This window comes from Kryptolebias marmoratus, linkage group LG17 (genome assembly GCF_001649575.2).
Source record: "Kryptolebias marmoratus isolate JLee-2015 linkage group LG17, ASM164957v2, whole genome shotgun sequence".
Taxonomy (NCBI): domain Eukaryota; kingdom Metazoa; phylum Chordata; class Actinopteri; order Cyprinodontiformes; family Rivulidae; genus Kryptolebias; species Kryptolebias marmoratus.
Genome location: NC_051446.1, coordinates 341,766 through 362,209, shown reverse-complemented (window position 1 = coordinate 362,209; position 20,444 = coordinate 341,766). Strand labels below are relative to the sequence as shown.

At 41.0% G+C, this 20,444-nt stretch overlaps 1 protein-coding gene across 6 annotated transcripts in view; it reads left to right on the top strand.

The window, feature by feature from the left end:
• The window catches only part of cttnbp2 (cortactin binding protein 2), a 144,138-nt gene that overhangs the window by 31,256 nt on the left and 92,438 nt on the right, over positions 1 to 20,444 (top strand). Inside the window, exon 1 of one of the 6 annotated variants that reach the window (XM_037980625.1) lies at positions 9,590 to 9,713. The exons of 4 other annotated variants lie outside the window; for them this stretch is intronic. The gene's annotated coding sequence lies outside the window, so the exon portion shown is untranslated. One more of the 6 variants, XM_037980624.1, reaches the window with a different exon arrangement.

Sequence of the window (20,444 nt, the reverse complement as noted above, 5' to 3'; positions counted from 1 at the left end):
ACATCAGTTCCAGACAGTGGATGCCCTTCATGAAGCCATCTTCAACACTTGGAGCAACGTTCCCACTAGCCTCCTGGAAACACTGGCATCAAGCATGCCTAAACGATTGTTTGAAGTCATCAACAAGAATGGTGGAGCTACTCATTACCTAGTCCTTTTTTTGACACTTTGATTTCTGTTTTGGGGGGTTTTTGTTTTTTTTTTGAGCTATGGTCTTAAACTTTTGATCAGCTGAAAAAATCATGTTTGAGTGTAAATGCAGTTTTCAATTAATTCCCGCTCAAAAGTTTTTGTCTCTTACGCTGATTTCTTCTTTTAACATTGTGAAGCTCTACTTAGAACCTTCTTAAGATCCAATAGTGCAAAATGCAAATTCTTGCAGTTTTTTAACTGGTCTTAAGATGTTGATCAGGAGTGTATGTTGACGATCTGCCAAACCAGAGAAATCGTAGGATCAACTGTAGGCGCATTCTAGTGATTGATGTTCTATGCTTTGTGGTGATGCACAGTTTCTTTTTTTTCCTCAGCTGAATCATACTCATCTGCTTGATGCCCGCCCTAAAGAAATGGCGATCAATTAGCTGTAGCAAACTACAGTCAGTGCCAAGGATTTCTCATTCTGACTAGACCAGGAAACTGAAACCAAAATGTTCTTTTTTGTGTTTGTTTTGTTTATTTTTTTTAACTGAGGTGTTCCTTCTTAAAAATTCTACCACCACTATGATGAACTGGTTTTACTTTTCTACAAATGAGAGCACACAACAAATATTAATGCAGTTTTAGTAGTGTGGGTGCTGGAAGAGTTTTTAGGTAGTTCATGTGTGGACCAGTCACATCTCTGTTTGTCACTTTAATGTCACTGTTGTGACAAGAAGGCGCCTACTCTGAAGCAGGAACCAAACAAAGACTTAAACATAGTTAGGACTACAAATGGCCACTGTACCAACCGTTTAAAATACAAGGAAAAAACAAGGCTAATTACCTCAAATCCTTAGGTAAGTGAAAATAGGTGCTTTAGGACTGCTGGGGACCACTTCACAATCTTTAAAAAAGTGTACTAGTTAAAATTTGTTGTAGTTTTGTGTCTGGCCTCATTTGTATTCTTGCACTTTGGTAGATGTGGTTAAAAAAATAAAAGGAAGGGAGAAGTTGACAGCAACAAAAGCTTTAGGTGCAAACCAAACCTCTGCTGTTCCTGTAAAGCCTTCATACACGGTACATGCTCTGCCAGGTGACCTATACAGGCACACTGCCATCTATTTCTGAAACCTGATCCTTCCAATACCAGAGGCTGTCTGACCAAAATAGAGCTGATACATGTCTTGTAATTCCTTCATCAGTTTATCATTATTATTAAGGGAGTTTTCATCATGGCTGACTTAACTTGAAGCTTAACACACGTAAGTACATTAACATGTTTGAACTGAGTCCAGAACCAAAATGGCTGTCACAGTGTCCTGCTCAGTGTACTGGATAGTCTATTGGTATGCTAGCACATCTATTCTGTGTGTAGCCCTGTGGAAATCTTCACTGTAAGTCAAAGCAGTTGATGAAGAGCTCAGGAAGTAGGTCATAGCAGCTGTCCCTCCTCCAGTTTTAATCTCTCTCAACCTCTTCAACCCGCCACTTTCTTTTTTTGCACATAAGCATAAATTTCACTTTTCCCTCTCTTCTTTATTCTTTATCACATACAGTTTAATGGCAGCCTTTTTTGTGACCCGCCTCACAACAAGAGTATGCACTTATACCAGAGGTGTCACCAGTGCAAGTAAAACCCTCTAACCTCGTGGAGATCTCTGCTTTGCTTGACCTCATTCCTAAGTCAGACTGCTCTCACATGCCCGTTTTGGTATGTAAAGATCTGTTCCCGATCTCTGATGGTTCTAAGGTGGTAAAGACCATGTTGAATTAAATCGGTGGTACTGTAGATCGCAAATGCAGAGAGCTGGTCGAAATTTGATCTGTGCATAAACAAATTGGTAACATATTTAGCTGAAAAACATGTATGTGAGACTGAATCATGTAAAAGACTACTTAGGCCTGTCACGATAACAAATTTTGCTTTGATTGCTCTGTGTTTGGAGGCCATTTTAAACTAATGTAATGATAATAACGTAATAATGGAAGTACATCCTCTCAAATATTAATAAACTTTAATTTCAAAACAACACTTAACACTGGAACTGGAACACAAAATAAACAAAACAACCAAAAAAAAAAAGGACTCTCAGCCTCCGTTATTAAAGAATGCTCTTGAATAAAAACTAAAAAAAAACAAAATAAACAAACAAACAAAAAAAAAATCAGAATTAAAGCCTACATTGAACCAAACCAGTACGGATTATTAAGTCTGTAAACTGAACTGCCCTTCAAAAAGTAATAATCATTAGTTTTATATAGAGAGGATGGACAAAACTGCCAGTTTTTTAAACAAAAAGTGCAAACAAACAAAAACACACGGCACCAAAAGCACAAATGCGACATACTGGCTACAAAGGTTCAGGGGTTCGCCTTGGTCATTTGGTTTGAATCCAAAGTGCTCCCACACTGCTGCTGTTACTTCAACCAATTAAATTTTGTTTTTTCCCCCAATAAAACAGTAAAACTTGTGGATACATTGCTTTGACAGGGCTGGGACAGTTGGAAGCTGCTTCAACTTGACAATTGTGAGGGGAAAAAAAGTGGAAAAAAATTTTCCATTGCGGTCTCACTGAATTCTGTGTTTGCAACCAATAGACCAGCGAGCCATGCATCTGTTTTGAGCAACTAACTTTTAGAAATCATGACTTATTTTTGTGTCCACCCCTTGCAAACCTGCATTTTTAGCCACGCACATTATTATTTTTGTCCACCTCTGTCAACATCATATCACCTTGATCTGCTTTGTACCCACCTCAGTAGCCACTCCCACTTTTATGATAAAGTCCCGTCCACATGAGACCAGCGTTTTGTGGCTATGCAGATGTTTTTATCATTCCAGCCCTGCATTCACAAGCAAATGGTGTTTTAGGAACCTCTAGTTGGTATTTTTTAAGACCAGGTGCCAGAGTTAGAAAATCCTTAAACATCACCATTGTTACATTTAAATAAATGCTGAAAATCCAAATAGTTTTAAAAGACCAACCCTGGTGTATAATTTACCCAGTCATACTTTGGTGGATACTCCGCCTGAAATCATCCATTATGTCTTTGGATTTTAACAGACTTAACTCCAAGTCAGTTGTAATTTAATGTGACATAAATAAGAAGTTTCACTTCACTGTCAGTTTACAAAAAGGATTTGAATTTTGCTCTTGTATTCTCCATCCATGTCTTTTACTTCTTGTGTTTACAGTTTGGAGTGTGTGCTTTCCTGTTTCTGGTCTATTTTTGTGGCAGCGTTACAGTGTCACGTACGCCTGGCATAGCTACTGCAGCATTTAGGTCCTTTTTTTGTGTCTTCGTGTGTACAGAAACATTTCTAGGAATAATGTTGTATTTACAAGGAATAGGTTGTTTTGAAAATATAGTACATGATAACTGCAACAATTTAAAGATAATTTTGTGAGCAAATTTGTTTGCACAAATTTTTTTGAACATGTTTAAAATTCAAGAGGCAAGACTGTGAGCCTTTGCGACTGAAGCGAAGCAATTGAGAACCCCTGCAATAATTTCCAGATATTCTAGAGACTCCCTATGACTCCCTACTGGGTGCTGTTTGCCAGTTTTTCGCCAGGAGTTGCAGTCCAGTGAGATACTATCTTTATTGACATTAGACAGGGTAATATGTTAAACTTTTCCAACTGGCTACCATCTGTTCAGCAGCTTATGATTGGCAGTGAATTCGCTCAGGTGGATTTTTTTAAAATTTGTTTGTTATGTAGGTGACACAGAGTGTTTGTTCTTCGTTTGCAGCATCTACAACTATGGAAGAAGTTGTGGCGAAAAAGGAATACAGAATCCCTGATTTGGGATCATTTTGGTTTTAAACTAAGCAATAACTCAAACTTCTGATGAGAAATTTAAATTCTCTCTGCTACAGCTCTGAGCTGATGTATGTAAAAAGCTCCAGGAAGTAAACCTTGTCACTCTGACAAGAGACATGTGGTCAGCTTTCAACATGGTGTCCCTTCTGTCACAGCACATTATTTTATTGAAAGTTGGAAACTGCAGGAACAGTGTCTTAAAATAAAGTATTTGACATGTATGATTGGTGTATATGGTTTGTGTGATCCACCACAGCCCATGTGCAAGCCAGATAGGCTGAGAGGCACAGTTCTTCAGTACATAAAGGTAAAAAGACATCTGTAAAGAAAGTTTCAAACTTTTGCTTTAGATGGTGATAAATCTGAAGGTTTCATTTACTTGTATAGATGAGGACATGGACAGCCAGAGTTGTAATTGTTCTCTGTAAGCAGCTTGTGTAATGAGTTCATGAGTTTTGTTTTTGTTTTTTGGTTTGTCTGATGTTTAGGGATTTTTGGTATGTTGTCTTTTGGGTTTTGGTTTTGTTCTTGTCTTTGCTTTTCATTACCCACTTGCCCTCAGTCTGCTCCTGCTTTTCTGTCACATCCATCTCCACCTGTCTTCAATCCTCGTTACTCACCTGTGCCCACTTCTCCTGATTTCCCTCTGCTTTAAAACCTGGTCATCTTCTCCACCTCCCCGTCGGTTCATTGTTGATCGTTGTTACTGTTGTTCATTCCATGTTGTCTTGCCTGATCTCGTCTCGCCCTTGTCTGCAGTTTGGATTTTTGTTATAGTAGTTTTGCTGCCACGTCAGCTTTTGTTTTCTGTTTTGTTATTTAGAAATCTTAATTTATTTATTTATTATGAGTCTGCGTATTGGGTTCGTCGTGCTCACCTCCAGTCCTGACAGCTTGTCTGGAATCTGATCAAAACTTTCAAAAGACTAATAATCACAAAGTTGATGTACGTTTTAACACACTTGCAAACAATTGCTTTGTGTTCGATGGTGAGATACAAAGATCACGGCAGAACCTATAAATCATGTGCTGCTGCCCAAATGGATTTAATACACCTTTATATCACTGTTCGTGATAATCTTAGGTGGTTGTACCAGAAGGGCTAATGAAAAACACACTCCATGCTGTCATTACAGCTTCTCTGTATGGTTAGTTCTTCAGATCTGTTGCCATAGCTGAGATGAGCTTCTTCTTCTTGTCATTTTTTCTGTTTGTCCGTTTTATCAAATTGTTTTTTTACTTCAGTACCTCCTGTAGCTGTGGGTGGTAATTTGCCTGCCACTGGAAGATGACTAATGTCAATCTGTCTTTTTAGAAACTTTAGATAGCATAATATGCTATCTATATATGTCATACTTATATGCTATATGATGCTAAAAATGCAGACTCAGGAATCCTTAGATATAAGCTGGATTATTTCTTAAGTGGAACTTGCAGACGTCCTGCAAGGTGTATGTTTCTGAGGTTTGTTTATTTGTTTTACTCTTATAGCAGCTCACAGCACTTATTGGGTCAATTACTGTTGTTCAGTGGTATTTTTCCTGCCAGTTCATTGTGTGAATGCTTTTTGTAATTTTTTTTTTTAAATTATTTACCTTAACTTTCTTTTACTTTTTTATAGAAATGCATTGAAATCTAATGAAATCCTTAAAAAAATGCTTTTTTAGATCTTTGATAGTTTTAGCTTTTAACTACTGTTTTTGTAACAGTTCCACAGTTCCATGGCACAGACTCTCTGCCCTTGTCCTAGTAATTTTCCACAGCCTCGCCCGCCTCTGCAATCACAGCTATCATCTTCACCTGTTTCTGTCACTACATAAGGTCACCCCTCTCAGTCACTCACTGCCAGATTATTGAAAGGTTTTCACCAAGTAAATGTCCAGTGTTCCTTGACAGTTCATGCCTGCCTCGATCCCCTTGCCTGTACTTCGACTCTGGACTCTCGCCTACTTCTCGCTGGATACCTTCTTGGACTCAGCTCACTGGCCATCGACCTCGCTTCCCCTTTTTGGACAATGCTCTCTGGTTCGTACACTTCTGGATTCGGCTGTTTTTCTCTGACTTCCTGGCTTTGACCTCTCGCCTGTCCATGGACTCTCCCACTAGCCTAAGCCCACTCCTAAGAGACATGTCCTGTCCTCACTCATGTTCCTCGTTAGTCTTACCTTCTCCGAGGCTCCCTCCATTCCATCCAGAGGGTCCCGTCCCGAGTAGTAACATTCCTACTAGCTCTTTAGCTACAACAAACACCGTAAAACTTTGCCTGTGTCTGCCTGTTCTGAGTTCAGTTCTGCCAAGCCTTGTCAGAATAATCTGGCCATTAAAAATGGACTCGAAGCAACAGAGTTGGCAAAGTAATGTAGAGAATGCTATTTCCGGGTTGGAAAGAAACGTACAGGAAATGATGCGGTTAATCCGCGACAGTTCCGGTACACTAGGCAACATAGCTACCAGGCCTCAGCCTTCCCCACCGGCTCCGTTCTGCACGTCAGTTTCGCCCATACATGAGCCGAAGCTTCCACTGCCCGAAAGTTTCAAAGGTGAAGCCAAGCAATGTTGACCATTTCTCACGCAGTGCGAGATTCATTTCCAACTTCAGCCCTCGTTATTTCCTACCGAACGGTCCAAGGTGGCTTACGTCATCTCTGCTAGCAGGCAAGGCTAAGCTATGGGGAACGGCGGAATGGCAGTGCGACTCACAGGTCTGCTATGTTTATAAAGATTTTGCCACGGAACTTGGGAGCGTTTTTGGCCCAATCCCTCCTGAGCGGGAGGCGGCCCGCAAGCTATTTACACTAAGACCAGGCAAGCGAAGTGTATTAGAACATATCATTGATTTCCACACCCTGGCGGCAGACAGCCAGTGGAACGATTCAGCGCTTATGGACGTATTTTTTCAACGATTAAGAGAGGAAATTAAGGACGAACTGGCCACCCGCGATCGACCAGTTGATCTCAGGAGTCCGGAGGAATTAGCCACTTGGATCGACACTCAGCTAATGGAACGCAGGATGGAGAAGCGAAGTAGACCGAGTTTTAAAGAATTAAGCTGAAGTATGAATGTTAACAACCCCCCAAGTTCCAGTGATAATGGTCCTAGTCAACCACCGGAGGAACCAATGCAGATTGGAAGGACCAAGCTCACCCTCGAGGAAAGAAATTGCAGAAGGGCAAGTAATCTGTGTTTTTACTGCGGCGCTAAACAACATGCCATCAGGGATTGTCCTTTAAAAGGCCAGACTCAGTAGGATTCTCCTCGATCCTACTAAGTCCAGTCAAATATAACAAGGTCTCCTCCATGCTTATTCTGCCTGCTGAACTGTCGGTTAATGGCAATAAGTTCTCTACTCGGGTCTTTATTGACTTGGATGCTGATATAGAGTTCATTGACCAAGCTTTGGCCAAATCCATGGGAATTAAGATTACGTCATCCAAGAGTGACCATTGGATCACCGCTTTAGACGGACATATCTTAAACCAAGATGACCACGAAACTGAACCTGTCCGTCTATCGGTAGGTGGGAACCATCATGACTCACTGAAGTTTTTGGTTATTCACTCACCTGAACTCCCTGTCATCCTAGGAGCTACTTGGTTGAGGAAGCACAATCCCCGTATTGACTGGGTAAGACGTAAGATCACCGGCTGTCAGACCAATGCTCCGCTTCCTGTCTCTTGGATGCAGTGGCGCCCACTCTGGTACCTGAAGTAAACCTTGACGTTTACCCTGACCTTTCCAAAGTGCCCTCAAAATACCACGATCTCAAAGAGGTATTTAACAAGTTTAAAGCCCCCTCACTTCCCCCTTATAGACCATATGATTGCCCCATTGATCTCCTCCCCGGCTCTGTACCGCCTCGTGGGAGATTGTTCTCTCTGTATCGTCCTGAACAAGAGGCCATGACTAAATATATCAAGGAGAGTCTACAGGCGGGGGTTATTAGGCCCTCAGTTTCACCTGCAGGAGCCGGTTTCTTTTTTGTTGACAAAAAATATGGCACTTTGAGACCATGCATTGACTACAGGGGGTTAAACGATGTAACGATCAAGAACAAGTGTCCGCTGCCTTTAATGTCTTCTGCATTTGATCTAATCCAGAGGGCTAAGATCTTTTCCAAGCTCGACCTCCCTGACGCCTACCACCTAATCCGCATCCAGGAGGGAGAAGAGTGGTAAACGGCATTCAACACCCCAGCTGGTCATTATGAGTATTTGGTCATGCCTTTTGGTCTCACTAACGCCCCCGCAGTGTTTCAGGCCATGGTTAATGACCTTCTTTGAGATATGATAAACCAGTTTATTTTTGTTTACCTTGACAACATTCTAATTTTCTCCCAAGACCTGGCATCCCATTGGAAACATGTCAGAGCAGTGCTCCTCAGGCTACTTCAAAATAAACTGTTTGTGAAGGCAGAAAAGTGTGAGTTCCACCAGTCATGTACGTCTTTTCTGGGTTTTAACATCTCCCCTGATCAGGTTTCCATGGACCAGTCTAGTGCTGGGCGATATAACGATACATATCGTGGGGACAATAGAAAAGTGTCTATCGTGATATATTTTCTTCTATCGTCTCTATCGTTTCTGTCGTCTCTATCATAATTGTATCAATGATTCATGTAAATATTTCATAACATAGGCTACGACGGATGTATTAGTGTTGTTACTTTGCATACATTCAGTTTATAGAAGTGATAAATAAGAAGAAAAAATAGCTATTTTGCCAAGAACCTCCGTTTTGCGACATGACGCTGCTTTACGTGTGGGTTTGCAACATGCTTTACGGCAGTGGCTTTCTGTGCGGCCCGGTGTTACACCGGGCCCACCGTATATTTTGACGGCATTTAAGTCATTAGTGCTGAAAGATGGAGACGCATGAAGTATCAAACTCGGGGTGGCAACAAGTAGAGACAGCTAGCAGGCAGCCCAAGAAGAAAGACTTTTACCAAAACGAGGGGAACGTCTGTGATTTGGTTTGAGAAGTCCGACACGGAGCAGAAAAAGGTAATATCAATGACTTATATGACCATATAAGTCATTGACTTATAATGACTAGGAATGACTTCGAAATAAAGCTTGAAAAAGGTAAGAAATGAGATTTTTTTTTTAATATATTTTTCAGAGAATAACTGACAACGTACGTAATTGGGGTATATCGTGATATATATCGTTATCGTGATATAAAATTATCAATATCGTGATATAGGATTTTTTCCATATCGCCCAGCACTAGACCAGTCCAAAGTCTGCCATCTAGGATTGGCCTACTCCTAAGGACAGCAAAGGACTACAACAATTTCTTGGATTCGCTAACTTCTACCGCATATTTATTAAGAACTTCCGTCAGGTAGCCGCACCCCTCCATGCCCTCACTTCTGTTAAATCCCAGTTCATTTGGAACTCAGATGCTCAGTCTGCATTTGATCAATTAGTTTTATCGAAGCCCCCATTCTCCACTCTCCCGATTGTGAGAAGCAGTTCGTGGTTGAGGTGGATGCCTCTAACACCGGCGTTGGGGCTGTTCTCAGTCAGATGAATCATGACAACCTGATTCACCCCTGTACCTTTTTTTTCCAAGAGATTTACCAGTGCCGAGCGAAATTATGATGTGGGCGAAAGGGAGCTGCTGGCAGTCAAGATGGCCCTCGAGGAGTGGAGGCATTGGCTAGAGGGGGTCAAGGAGAACCATTCGTCATCTGGACCGATCACAAGAATCTGGAGTACCTGAAGATTGCCAAACAACTCGGTCAGGTTGGCGTTATTTTTCTCACATTTTTCATTTTCTCTGACATACAGACCAGGGGAGAAGAATGTCAAGGCGGATGCCCTCTCTCGCATCCACAAAGAGGTGGACGAGTTCATTCTTCCTCGCATAATTTGGCTTTCAGTGACCCAATTGGAACGGGCCCATCGGACTCATCCACTCCCGGCTGCATGCCCTGCTGGTCGCATCTTTGTTCCTCAAGGTCTCAGGAGCAAGGTACTCACATTCTGTCATGGTTCGAAACTGTTCTGTCATCCAGGTATCAATAAGACATTGGCTGTCGTTCACTCCAACTTTTGGTGGAAGAGCCTGGCTAAGGATGTCCGTGAGTTCTTCTCCGCCTGCCCTCAGTGTGCCCAGGCCAAGGCCCTTCGTCATCGCTCAGTGGGGCTGTTGCGCCCTCTGCCCATCCCTTCTCGACCATGGTCCCACATAGCTATGGATTTTATCACCGGCTTCCCCGACTCGTCTGGCAACTCTGTCATTCTCACCATTCTGGAGAGGTGTTCTAAGATGGTCCATCTGGTGGCCCTGAAGAAGCTCCCCTCAGCTAAGGACCTCTCAGACATCATGGCCAAGGAGGTGTTCAGGCTGCATGGCATCCCTCGGGACATCGTGTCTGATCGCGGACGCCAGTTTATTTCCCCGTTTTGGCGGGAATTCTGCGATCTGCTGGGTACTGACGTAAGCCTGTCATCCGGCTTCCATCCCCAGATGGACGGGCAGTCTGAGCGAGCCAACCAGGAGGTGGAGACCAAGCTTCGTCTGCTCTGTACCAACGACCCGTCCAAGTGGTCCAACAATCTGCCTTCGGTGGAGCATGCACTCAACTCTCTCCCCTCCTCTGCCACAGATTTGTCTCCCTCCTTCACGGTTTATGGCTACCAGCCTCCTGTGTTTGCTGTCCAGGAGAGATCTGCCAGTGTGCCATCAGCCTACGCCGCAGCCCATAGATGCCGGCGCACGTGGTTCAAGGCCAGGAAGGCGTTGCTCAGGACCTCGGCGGTGTACTCTCGAGTGGCCAATCGCAAGAGATCTGTGCAGCCCGACTATCAGCCAGGGCAAAAGATATGGCTCTCTACCAAAGACCTGCCCCTCAGAGTGGAGTGCCACAAACTTGCACCCAGGTTCATCAGTCCATTCCCTATCTCCAAGGTTGTCAACCCGGTTGCTGTACGTCTCCAGCTTCCCAGGGGCACCAGATTCCACCCCACGTTCCATGTCTCCAAGCTCAAGCCTCTGTTGTCATCTGAACTCTGTCCCTCCTCCTTTCCTGTTTTTATCTTTTAGCTACTGTTCTGCTGGTTTGAGCTTTTAGCTAGTGTTCTGGTAATTTCAGCTTTCAGCTACTCTTGCTAGTTTTATTCTTTAGTTAATGTTTTGCTAAGTTTAGCTTTTAGTTTTCTACTACCCTTTTGTTAGTTTTAGCTTTTAGCTACTGTTCTGAACTTAGCTTATGTTTTGTTAATTTAAGCTTTTGTTCTTGCACAATTTAGTTACAACTTCAACAAATTTCAGCAAATTAGGTCCACTTTCAGTAGTCACAATGTTTTCACAGGAGTTGAATTTTTTTCTAGTTCTAGTTTCTCTGTTATCCGTCTGTTCCTGTCAGCTCTGATTGGATGATGTATGGGAACGGGGTCCTCAGTCAGTTGATTTGGAGGCATGCTAGAGGTGTCAGAAACACTCACATGCTAACCTGAGTGCACACAGGCCTCATCCACGTGACGGCGTGGAAAATAGAATGAGAGATGACAACACGAACACAGCAAAGGTCATGTCTGCTTGCTGCACCTTACACTATATGAAGAAAATATTGGAACAAAACCTTCTAAGAGCTGTAATATACATTCATGTCTGTCTGTGTATGTTTCAATAAATGGTAAATGGCTTGCACTTATATAGCGCAAGCCCAAAGCACTTTACACTACAATCCCATTCATCCTCACATTCACACACTGATGGTGGTAAGCTACATTGTAGCCACAGCTGCACACCTGGGGCAGACTGACAGAAGTGGGGCTGCCATCACACCGGCGCCACCGAGCCCTCTGACCACCACCAGTAGGCAAGGCGGGTGAAGTGTCTTGCCCATGGACACAACGGCTGAGACAGCCGGAGCGGGGGCTCGAACCAGCAACCCTCCGATTACAGGACAAACCCCCTACCTCCTGAGCCACTGCCGCCCCTAATAAACCATTACCATTACAAAACAGTTTATATGTTTTATAATTGGTCTTTTCTACATACAGTAGAGGATATTTTGTCAACAAGTTTATAGTTAAGAGCCTAAAGTTAGGAAATCAGAGTTAGTCCACAGTGAGAATATTTAAGGAATCAAAAGCAAGTCTGCGGTTTCAGCTCGTCCTACATGAAGAAGATGTGCTTCTGGTAGACAAATCTCCATCGTCTTATGATAAATATTCTCACATTACCCCAGACCAGCAAGTGCTATTTCCGTTAACGGTCATTTTGTTTAGCCGCACTCAGCTGTTGCCGTATTCACAACAGGGAGAAGTTATGGTGTAACCTGAGCAACAGAATACATGTGGCATAGAAGTATAACTCACACAGACAACACTAGGGGATATCGTAAATGCTCATTTTCTCTTCCCTATTCTCTGCCACTGCCTCAATTTGATTTACACTTTCATGAACGCACACACTCATACACACAAGGCCTGGGCAGCTAAAGTGTGTGTTTCTCTTATACCACGGCGTACTGAGTGTGGGTGTCGAGCTGGGCCAGAATGAGAGCAGCAGCTGTGAGTGGCTGACTTCAGGTTACCAGAGAGAGAGAGAGCAGCAGAGATGAATCAGAAAAATAGCAGCTTTTTGTTATTTTATCTTGTCAGTGCGCTCCTCTTTTCTTCTTCTTCATCTCTGCATATAAAACAATATTTGTCATTGTGTCGGGGGGGGGATCTAATACATAGATAAAACATTGCTATCACAGTATGTTTGTATTGACACTAAAGAACCTTTTTAATTACACTCATTACCACATAAGAGGGAAAAAAGAATTCAAAGAATTGAATTCAGTATATTTATAAAGTGCCAATTACAGCATCTCAGGATTCTGTACAAAAAATAAAAAACATGTTCAAATCTGAGATCAAAATTAAAATCCAATTATTCTATTATAATACAATACATTCACATACAGTACACTATGAAATACCAAAAGTAAATTTTGTGTATCTAATGAAGCCAGCAGATTGGGTTGGATCTTCACTTTGTTGCAGTCTCCCATCCTAGCAGAACATTGGTGACAGTAGAGGTAAACAACTCCCTTTTAACCTGAAGAAACCGCAGCAGAACCAGACCAGGCTTAGGACGAGCTGCCATCTGCCTCAGCCGGCTTGGGTTTGAGAGGACAGGAAAAAGACACAGATAAACACAGAATGACTGGTCCAGGTGGAGTTTCTATTGGAAGAAAAACAAAGAAAAAAAATAGTAAATGACAGCAATAATTGCACGCATAAACATCAACAGAGTGAGGAAAAGTGGTCAGTTTGTCCTCCAGCAGTCTAAACCTATAGCAGCATAACTAAGGGATAGCTCAGTAAACCCAAGCCAACCCTAACTATACGACTGATTAAAAAAAGGAAAGTCTTAAGCCTAATCTTTAAAGTAAACAGGGTGTCAGCCTCATGGACAGAAACTGGAAGTTGTTCCCACTTTGAGGAGCCTAAGAACCGACGGCTCTGCCTCCTGTTCTGCTTTTAAAAACTCTAGCAACCACAAGTAAACCTGCAGTTTGAGAGCAAAGTGCTCTGTTAGGAAAATATGATTGTCTTATTAAACGCTGTCATATATTGATATATTTGCCAGTTAAATTATTAGATTTCATCACACCTGTTCTCAGGATGACTTTACATTCTTTTAGGTTGGGAATTTCACTAATCCTGAGAAGTGTTCAGTACACCAATAAATAACCATAGACTTTTTTTGTACGTAATCATGTAATGAAAAATTGACAGCAATGTAAGGATTTATAAAACAGTGTTTGCATTAACCTTTATGAATTTTTGAAAACTGGAGTTGTCTTAAGACGGCAATCTCCCCTTTGAAAATAGGTCCATTAGGACCATATTAACAAGCTGAAAGTGGTTTCTACAAATGGACCCACTTTGTTTTTTACATGGTTATTTCAGCAGAAATACAGTACTGTGCATTTCCTGCTGGATTAGACCCTTGGGTTCCTTGTAAGCACTACATGATGCTGCTGCTGGTTCTATTGACACCTGTACATATCTGTAGAATTCCATGTAAATAAGTGTGTATTTAGAAACTGAGAGTGGTGTGAAGGTTTATTAAATAGTGTTTGCATGAATTGCTGGGAAATTCTGGAGATTAGAGCTAATTTAAGGTGGCAGCAAGCTGCTTTGACCTTGGCTGTGTTCAGAATAGCCATTAGCTCTTCAGTCCTGTTGGACTTAAACCCATTTTTTTCAAACTGATATCAGAAATGGATTAGCTATTATTTTTAATCTTAACACAAAATTTTACTTCAAAATGGCCGAACTAGCCTTTAAAGTGCCCATTTACTCTGGAGCAAGATTCTACTCAAGGCTGCTGTCGGTGCAGACTAACACCTGAGGTGGATGAGTTTCAGGGCCGTTACAGAGAGGTTTGCAAGGAGGCATCTTTCATGACTCGGTACTTGAGATGCTGACAGAAAGATGGCCGCTGAGGCTCAACACGTGAAATGAAGGAGGAGGTGTGTGAGAGACTGTGAGTGGAAGAGGTGCTTTAATCTAAATGTCAAAGAACGCTTCCAAGTCTGTAAGAAATGGAAGGCTGTGATGGTCGTGTCGTTAACTCTGTGGGACTGAGCCAAATTCTTCCAGGCTGCTGAAGAGGCTGCATCAGTCACGTGAAATCGTCTTCTGTGGCTCCGTGTTCGTATGTGGGGAAGATGGCGCTGATCGAAAACAAGCTTGTGTGCAGTTTATCAAAGAGAGAAACTGCAAAATGATTCTAGACAGTAGAACTGTTATTCAATCCTAATGTTACGGTGTAATGGAAGTGTTGGTCAAGTCTGTGTGGGAATATGGGCCTCCACCTCCTTCTTTGTTTGAGCCATTAATCGATTGTGTGTCCCTCCAGCACAGCTTACTGTCTCCCTGTAGGCTTCACAGTAATGCATTGTAGCAAAGGCAATTAAATTTTACAAGCATTCAGCAGCTACAAAAGCACTCTATCTGCTTTTCTTGCTCTCGTGTTCACGTTGCTCTTGTTTGCAACAGCTCTAACAAACACTAAGCCTTCTCTTATTGCTTTTTGTGGTGGGGTCTTGAGCTGTTCTCTTCGGGTTGAGCTGGAGTCTTTTTCTCTGGGAGGGAGCCGCAGGTCGTGACTGGTGTGGGAGAGGAAAGTGCTGTTGAGGGGGTTGTGAGTTCTGCTTCAACACAGCTACTGCTTTGTCTAGACGTTGAGTTTTAGAGCAACACTGGCTGCTCTGTTCTCGCCCTCGACAGCAATATCTGGTTAGATCAGCAGAAAGGAAGCTCTTTGTGTAGAAAATTGACTCTTATGGATGTGAGTTCATTCCTCTCCAGGGGCATTAGACAGTAGAATTAGATAAAATGCCTTTTATTCTAATGAGGCATGCATTATATTTATGTCTTGGTTGGATAATCAGTTCAGAATTATGGTCTTTTGATACTGTAGTTAATAAATATGATGAAGATATTCAGTGGAAAGTCATAACAAGCTTGTTACATGTATGGCCAGGACTATGATATATGAGAGATTTTAAATCTTGAGTAGAGCTGCACAATATATTGATAATTCATCACAATATCAATATCACAAAGGACTGGTTGAACTGCAATAAGTCATCAACCATTTTATTTCCAGAACTATGCATTCATATTCTGCTGCTGAAAATATATGTTCAATCCAATAGCCTCCCTGTCCTGGATGCCCAGTCAGACCTGGTTAAGATGACAGAGATGACAGAAGAAAAGTCATCAGAATGTGGGTTTTTCACAGCTGATATTGACATTGCATTATTAAACAATAATATCACACATCACAGGTTTGTCTAATGTTGTGCAGCAAAACTCAAGTCTGTTTTCCTGAGAAATTAAAAGTCAAATTAAAAATGAATTGCATATCTCAACTTTTCTAGTATCTCACATTGTAACAAATGACATTCAGCTCTTCACTGAAATGAGCAAACCTACATAACATCTAACATCTCTATGCTGAAGCTGTATGCCAGCAAAGATTTGAATCACCTCAAAAATCAATTTCCCTCACAGTCGAAAGGCTCCATGAAACCAATATTGTTAAAAAAAAAGCATGTCCACATATTTGGGATGAAGATAAGTGTGAATATAATATATTTACCTCTAGGGATGGGGATAGGGATTGGAAGCAAAAACACTCTTCTAATTTGTGGGAAGTTTGTGGTTAATCAATTTTTCTTTTAATAGTCAACCCTAGTTTAGCTAGTTGGGTATCTTTGGATGAGTTTTCTATCAGTTCAATAGATCAGTGTGGAGGGCCGGATACATGTTCTGACACTGAGGATATGACTTTCACTCGGGCGTAGTTTCCTTCTTGTTTCTTTTTCAAACAAATCTACGATGTCAAAGGCAAAGAAGGTAACACTTCAAAATTTTAAATAATTATTTATTTTTAAATATGCAACTGTTGTGCTGGGAAACACTCCTGCAATGAAAAGACCCATCATGGTTAGTGGTTGGCAAACAGTTTTGTGCATTACTGTCACTTTGTGGTAGAGGTTGTAGCACATTAGCTGTTGGTGAGGAATAAACACAACCGAACATCAAGATGACAGTCACATGAGCTCTTTGGCCCAGATTCACTAAGTATGCGTGTTGTTTGATTTTTTGCTCTGTTTTTTAGGCATCATTTGCATCTGCTCGTCCTAATCATTGAATTCACAAAACAAATATTGCTTGTTATGTGCTGGCACAAATACACTCATCAAGTTCAGTAGGTGTGAGCAGTGTGTCAATTAATTTTATGTATTGTCTCTTGCATCAAATTGCAGGGGTTTTAGATAGCATTGACAAAACCAGACGAGGAAGGGGGAGTTGAACATCTGAATTAGAATGAAATAATTACTGAATAAATTCAAAGTGTATATTTACTTATATTGCCAGTTCCTTTTAGACAGATTCACAAAATCCCACTTTGAGCCCACAAGAGATATAGTCCCCTGGTGATTTCAGGCCTTTAAGTCCTTATACTTTACTGATTGTTAAAAATACAAAAATCAAGTATCATTGCCTATTCCTATCAAAAAATATGCTCTTTAAACCTCACCTAAAAAAATGAAATAACAAACTTGAAACTTGCCTTGTATAGTTTATTATTGCAAAATAATAACCCCTAAAAATTGACTTTGTTGCTATTAAAGAATTGTCAATACTTTAACAGGAGATTTATTGTTGTATCTTCATGTAATGCATTGTATTACTTTTTTATTTATTTTAAGTAATGCTTTAATTTTTTTTTCAAATCATTAAAATGTATTGCAGAATTAAATAGTTTGGTGTATTTTTAGGTTAAAAAAAGTGTTGTAACTACGTCATTTCTTCTTTTGCTAAGGCTTTCAGTCATTGAAGACCAAAAAGTTGAGTTTGTCGTGTGACCCTGGTGCCACTGAAGCTTGATAATGTGCTGGCTCATGTAACTAATTAATTTCTGTCCCCTGGATAGAGACTTGTTAATCAGAGGAACTGCTCACTGTGGTGGATCGTTGGAATCAAAACCTGCAGATTCCAAAGGTTTTTTAGCACCAGGCTGAAAATAACAGTTTTTAGAGAGTGCCCGCTCATCTCTGTGTAACAGACACAGATTAAAGGGCCTACCTGCTGCTTCAGCCTTGCTGGGGTGCATTGCCCCATTGTTTCACACCGGGCCTGGTTCTCACCTCGCTGGCTGGCCCTGTGGCAGGTCTGGACAGCACTGCTACTCGCTTTTGGCCAGCCAAATTCTGGCAAGATGAAGCTCCATCCAGCAGAGATTAGATTATGAGTATGTAATTATTATAAAATATTGCTTAAAAAAATGCTTACATTTTGATCTAACTGGAAAAAAAAATCACATAATTTCCCAAAAAGATTTACCTCAGATTTAAATTTTACATTTAGCTTGATCACATAATGAGATATGTAAAGGCATTTGGTGATCAGATTGTTTGGTTTTCACAGCTGTTGTTTCTTAATAGTTGTTTTTGTTTAACTAGGTGCTGGCACGCTTTAGTATCTTGTATGTTTAATGTGAAAGAAAGGTGGTTTGTTGCTCTTTGATGGCAATAGATGAATCAGAGGACAATGTGTGAAAATACAGTTGAAAAGAAGCAGACATAAGTAACAGTAGAATTGAAACGGATGAAATTAAGAAGGATAGGCTAATCTAAAGAGATGAGTTCTCAGAGCAGTCATGAATGCAGGGAGAGAGGTAGTGTTTCTTAGGTCAGATGGTAGAGGGTTCCAGAGAGTTCTCCCTCATGTGTTATCAAAAATGACTATATCACAAATTTCTAGTGTAAATTTTAAATACAATTTCTTTTAGCTGTCTACATCTAATTCACAAGGAGTTGAGCTTTTTTCAGCTTCTTCAAATGCATCATAGCTCACTCCCCCTTCCATTCTGACAACCCCCAGCAGACCCTAGCCTTGTCTCCCACTCATCTAGTAAACTGCAGGACAAAAAAGAACTGTCTTCTTTTTTTTGTTTGTTTTTTTTCTTTCAGGTTGTAAATAAGCATTACCAGTGTCAGCTCTTTTATTTGTGAGTGGTCTGGCTTTGACAAACACAGCCTAATTACTGGAATTCATAGCTTGGGTTTTTTACTTGAAGGCATGTCAGTGTATGTAAGGAAGTTTAAAAAAGTCAGCTTATCACCATCAGCATTACTCTGGACTTTCTGAAAGCTACTATTTGCCTGAAAAGCATCAACATTGTCTCTTCTGAGAAAACTAATGATAAGTCAGGGACTCATGTAGACAGTTGGCCATGCTGTTAACTTGTAACTAATAAAATTAACTAGTCAGGCTAGTTAGTGTTAGTCCATAAAGAAGAAATTATTGGACAAAAGGGTCAAAGGATGAACTTGTTAATTAGTGCCCTCATCAAATGCTAAGTTTTGCTGTTCTAACAGCTTTATTTTGGTTCCTGTGCTGTTGTCTCATAGCCTGTCAAAGTATATTTGGAGCAGTGGTCATTATGCTTTAACATCTGTCATTTTATTAAGCTCCTGGTCAGAATTTTCTGCATTTATTTTAACCTAAGTAACCAATTATGACTTTGTTGGTTCCTGTTGTAAACCTGGTGGTTTAACACAGTTCTAATGTCGTGTTCAGCCGAAAAAACTGTGTGAATGAGAACAGATTTAACTGGTTTTGTTCTTGATTGATTCATGTTTTTTCTCTGGTCCATTATCATCAAATGGCACCTGAGTGCAATAATGGGATGACTGGTCAGAAGATAGTCCTGCTGTTAGACCACATCTCAACTTTTGTTCTGGAGCTGTACTGATTTCAAGTCTTGGATTATTTGAGAGGACAGCTGTAATGATTGTTGTTTTTTATCCCGGTGAGGGAACGAGGATCAAAGGATTAATGTCTGAGAGTTGCAGTTCACTGCTGCTTTAGATAATAGCATTTAATTAGACATTAATACTGTAATTAAAGGAGGATTAAAAAAATTACAAGATGTATATTGTGGTAAAACTCCCAAATATTGCAATAATAATTTTTGGTCATTTTGCCCAGTCATTAGATGAAGTTATTTTACAATAACTTCACGATCTGGGTTACTTAAACTATTTATTCAGTTCATTATTTTCCATAAAGCTGAACACTAAAGAGGTCCTTTAAACTGGTTTATAGATCAAGCCCCCTTTTTTTCCAGCTCCACTGTAAGCAGAACCCCTTTCCTCTGGTGTTTGCCTTTGCACTGTCCTTCCCAGGCTATTTAATTTCAGCTCTGTGAAATTGTTGTTCCTAACAGTGACAGGAGATACTGTGTCATTACACTGTGGTCTTTCTGTGGGAAGCCCTGGTATGCACATAAGAAGCTTTCTAAAGGGAGGAGGATTTCAAATAGGATGGTAGTTATTAGGAGCCTAAGTTTAGCTGATGTTTGGAGTTGCTGTTTGGATCTTTTTTAAAAATTATTACGGACTGCAATAAGGACTCTTTATTGGGGCCTGCCAGCAGTGCATAGAGAGCAGTACAATGCATGCAGGCACCTATTACTCTACACCGAATAGAATGTCTCTTTATTGGGGCCTGCCAGCAGTGCATAGAGAGCAGTACAATGCATGCAGGCACCTATTACTCTACACCGAATAGAATGTCTCTTTATTATATATTATTCATCCTTTCCCCTAATGCGGCCCCAACCGGGCAAAGAACCCCCACAAATTTTATATCAGAATGACCGGCTCGGTCTCGGCATGAGGGCTATTATTTTTATTGGCGTTTCGTGTTACTATGGCGATGTAATCGCCAAAAAACACGCAAAAATTTCAGAATTTTATGAAATTTTGGCAGTTACACTCTAACCTCACTAACGAGCTAGAGTGTGGAGCTGTCTGAGCACAACACATTTCTTAGCGAACAAACTGTTCCTACGCCCACATCTTTTATGATGCATGAACAAATTATATATCAAAACGTAGGCATTTTTGTCTTCTTTCAGGCAATGTGTTTACTTTCCCTGTAGGT